The sequence below is a fragment of the Pangasianodon hypophthalmus genome, chromosome 27 (genome assembly GCF_027358585.1).
Source record: "Pangasianodon hypophthalmus isolate fPanHyp1 chromosome 27, fPanHyp1.pri, whole genome shotgun sequence".
NCBI lineage: Eukaryota > Metazoa > Chordata > Actinopteri > Siluriformes > Pangasiidae > Pangasianodon > Pangasianodon hypophthalmus.
This window is the reverse complement of record NC_069736.1, coordinates 222501-227500: the sequence shown is the minus strand read 5'-3', so window position 1 is coordinate 227500 and position 5000 is coordinate 222501.

The following is a 5000-nucleotide window of genomic DNA, read 5'->3' as shown; positions in this document are numbered from 1 at the left end:
CTCGTATTTACCACAGTTTGAAAGGAAGTCGAGATGTGTGAGATTTAGTTTTTACTATACAGTGCTGTATATTAAACACAAATACAATCAAGTGCAGAGTAATTATGAGGAGTTATTATTATTGTATATAAAACTACATTTTAACAGTTTTTAAATATTTAAGTAAATGCAGTTTGACATAAACTATTTATTTATGATCTGTGTTAGAGGTTAAAGGTGTGTGTGTGTGTGTGTTACTGTTTATTTTTATCACGTAATAATTATATAATTTAATAATTATATTATATAATAAATGATAAATCGGGGTAAAATGTATTTGTGCACATTTTTAGTGTTGAAGTGTGAGTTTTGAGGAGTGCAGGTTTACAGCACTGTGTGTAGCTCAGAGGGAAACACAGCTGAGAGAGGAGGTGAAATGTGTGAAGATAAAAACCTGAAGCTCACTGTGATATTATTGAGCACAAAAATTACTCTCACACAGAAAATCCATCTCTATCTGTGTCATGAGAGAAGAAGAGGTGATGTTGTGGCGGGAAAAAGCAGGGTGTGGTTCGGCCGCTTGTCTCCATTTGAAACCGAAACATTTAATTACAGACTTAAGATTTTTTTTTTTTACTTTAACCAAAATGAGATCATTCCATAAAAAAGCAGGGGTTAAATGGCTATAGATTAAACTCTCTATGTCTCTCTCTCTCTCTCTCTCACACACACACACACACACACACACACACTGCCTCACTCACAGATATTAATGTGTGTGTGTGTGTGTAAGCATGTTTAATATTATTTATTTTATTACACATTTTTTTAATATGTAGAATAAAAACGTTGTGAATTTTTTCCAGACTTTTCACTGGGACACTGTATAACAACATTTATACACTTTGAATTAAATGAGCTGCACAAAAGCCCATATACTTCTCCTTAAGGAATTTATGAACTTGTTTCCTGAAATATTAAAAATATTTCATAATATTTTGTCACAGACCATAGCTTTTCCACACAGGTGTATAAGTTAGCCGGCTAACTACCTTCTAATGGAGAAAATTAGCAAATGATCGGCACATTGATTCTCACCCCCCTCCTCAGGGTTACACAATAAATACTAAACTAAATATTGAATACTTTGTGTGTTCCTTGTGTCTTATTTTATTAACGTTGACAGTTAGCTTAATTTAAACATTAGCATAAAAACCGCTAGCTCCCAATAGCAACAGCTCGGTGATGGTGACGTCACCAAGGAACCGGAGGAACAAATACATGGATAAATTTTGCAGTAGGAGACTTTTATTTACCTCAGAAAAATTCTTAATGTTTTATTGGGCACATATTGGGTGTATTTTTCCCTCAGGTGAAGGAAATTTCACCTTCTCGGGGTTTATATAAAGGGAATTAGCTGCTTTATGTGAAGGATATCGGATGTGAGGCAGTGTGTCGGGGTTTTAGGCAGCGTTTTCGCTCTGAATGGAGAAGTGAGTGATCAGAGAGAGACACAGGGCAGATATGAGCTGGTGGAAGTGATGAGGGGAGTCAGCTGACTGCGCAACAGTTTCACAGTAAACATGAGGTGAAATGAAGGCGCTCAGAGCCGCGCTGAGTCAACATGGCGGGCTGTTTATTCAGCTGTGTTTTTATTGGTCAGTTCGCGCGCGTCTCCCTCCGCGGTGACCGTTAAACCGCACGAGCGCTACGTTTTCAAATTCGCTGGCGCCAACGCCACTCGTCGCGCGCCTCACCTGATTGGCCGAACGGGAGCATAGCGCGGGATAAAAACTAGTCGCTATTTATAACTAAACATCTCACACAGCACGCGCTGTCACTCTCTCTCTCTCTCTCTCTCTCTCTCTCTCTCTCTCTCCTCTATATCTTATTATACATATTTTATTCTCTCTCTCTCTCTCTCTATTTTATTCCCTCCCTCGCTCTCTTATTCTCTCTCTCTCTCTCTCTCTCTCCTCTATATCTTATTTTACATGTTATTCTCTCCCTCCCTCTCTCTCTTTCTCTCTCTCTTCTTTCATCTGTATCTTATTTTATATATTTTATTCTCTTATTCTCTCTTATACTTTCTCTCCTCTATATCTTATTTTACATATTTTATTCTCTCTCTCTTTCTCTTATTCCCTCTGTTTTATTCCCCCATCTCTCTTATTCTCTCTCTCCTCTTTCTTGTCTTATTTTATATATTTTATTCCCTCCCTCTCTCTCTCTTTTATTCTCTCTCTTTTCTTTTTTTGCTCACTTGCTCATTAATATAAACATAAACCAGTTGAGTTCATAAACATAAGCCAGTTGAGTTCACATTTTCTGAAACAAATTTATATTTTGTTTGTTTGTTTGTTTGTTTGTGTGAGAGTCCAGTTTTATTGTTTATGTGTATTATGCAGCAGGGACAGAACCGTTTAAACCCTTTCAGTGATGAACTCATTCAGTCTGTATTTACTTTAATGTTAAAATTGTCCACCAAATTAAATATTCCACTTCAGAGTTTTCAGTTTCTTCACCAAAAACTGGACTTTGTCTACGTTTACATCCACATCTAATTCTGTTTAAGGTCTATATTCGGGTTGCAGCCGTATTCCGAATACTATGTTTATAAGCGTACAGGAATCGGAATATTCCTGTATACGTGGTTGTTGTGAGTTTGCTGATCGACACGTGCGCTTTTATTCCCGCTGTTATTTCCCGGAAGTTTCAGCACGCTGCTGCTGGTTATAGACTACGCTCAGGTAATATTACTACTCATACTAATATTAAGCTCAGACTTATTACTACTTTCTCACACTAATTTAATGAGGACTCTAACACTTCTCTCTATCAAAAACACCGCCTCAAAAACACCACCTCGACAACACCGCCTCAACAACACCGCCTCGACAACACCGCCTCAAAAACACCACCTCGACAACACCACTTCGACAACACCGCCTCAAAAACACCACCTCGACAACACCACTTCGACAACACAGCCTCAAAAACACCACTTCGACAACACAGCCTCAAAAACACCACTTCGACAACACCGCCTCAAAAACACCACTTCGACAACACCGCCTCAAAAACACCACTTCGACAACAGTGTCTCAACAACACTGACTTGACAACACTGCCTCAACAACAACACTTCGGCAACACCGTCTCGACAACACTGACTCAACAACACTGCCTCAACAACACTGACTCGGTAACACTGCCTCGGTACCACCATTTCGACAACACTGCCTCAAAAACACCACCTCAAAAACACTGTCTCGACAACACTGACTCGACAACACTGCCTCAAAAACACCACTTCGACAACACTGACTCAACAACATCGCCTCGACAACACTGACTCGACAACACCGACTCAACAACACCGCTTCGACAACATCGCCTTGACATGGACAGGGTCGGGTAAACATCTGTTATGCTACGCATCTGTTAGCACCCACAATTCCTTGTGGGCTGAGCACACACACATTTCTCCTTTCAGTGAATTTTATGAATAAGGTGTTTACACATTTCCGATTAAAACAGGCATATTCCAGGGACGGGATTCAGAATTTGGGGAATCGGAATATTGTCTTAATCTGAATCGGGCAATCGGATTTGCTGCGTTTACACACATGACTCAACACTAATTTGAATATCGCCAAATTCCGATTAATATCGGAGTATAGATGTGCATGTAAACGTAGTCATAGATCCATAGATACATATATACATACGTGATTAGAGAGACAGATAGACAGATAGATAGATAGATAGACAGATAGATAGATAGATAGATAGATAGATAGACAGGCAGGCAGCTCATTGATTGTGGCTGCTTGGGGTTGCCAGTCTGTGCACAGTTCATCATAACAACTGCTTTTTGTATGTTTTTAAATGAGTAATATTCATAAAATATATTTTTATTCGTGCAAATGAAATGACAACTACTAATTCTTCGAAATTCAAGACGGAATTCCTTAGGATAACAAAAATGTTAGCAACTGTATTTATTTATTTTTTATTTTGTTGTGTATCTACAGCATTTCATAGACCACATGATGAGGTTTTACAGAACATGATATAATGTATAATGTATAGTATATGAAATCGATACTGTAGGTGGATTATAGACGGAGGTGCCGTGGTATTATACAGTCCAAACGGTAAGAGATAATGTTTAAAACATTAGCTGGATTAATAACCAGCTATCCTTACACTGTGAAACTTTGAAATATCTAATGAAATTGATTAGCTAGTTTCCAGAAAGGCTAGCTGTCAATAAATAGTTCAACTTTCCAAACTGTTAAACTATTTTTTTGCCGTTGTTCAGAACAATAGCACTGGTGCTGGAAGGTGAGAAGTCGTGTGTCTCTTGTGAGCATGTAGTGACCGTTACTCCACTACCGTTGTGTCTTTTGGGGGCGTGGCCTGTCCAGCGTTGTTTCTTCTGTCACGATGAATAATTGTAGTAGCTAAATATAGCTGTTAAACACAAATTAAATAACACACTAATCAGTGTGAAACCTGATTGTCTGATTTACGTATTATGTGCTTGGCTTCGTATTAGCTTTGATGTCAGATTAGTGACTGTACTAGCTACGTACACTCACCAGAGTCACCAGCGATCTCTGCTACTTCCTAACGAGCTTTATTATTCTTTGTAATGTCTCTATATACATTTAATAAGAGGTCGTACATGACAGGATGAGATTAGAGATAAGATTTTTCTTCCATTTTTGTGCATTAAACATTAAATGGCAAACGATCGCAGGTAGGAACTAAAGTGGGGAACTGAAGAAATGTCGGACCTCACATGCTGTGTGATTGGTCTGAGGAGATTCAAGATCATTCCAGGAGAGTCCGATCATTTAAGACAATTTTGGATTTGGATTTGTCACGTGATAGTGTTGTATCTAATGTGCATAGAATTGAGAGAGTCTCAGTTTGAAGGTTGCTGTCGCTGAAATCGTGGCTCCGTGTTATGCACGGACGTAGAAAATGAATGTCAGTTTCTCGTGTGAACG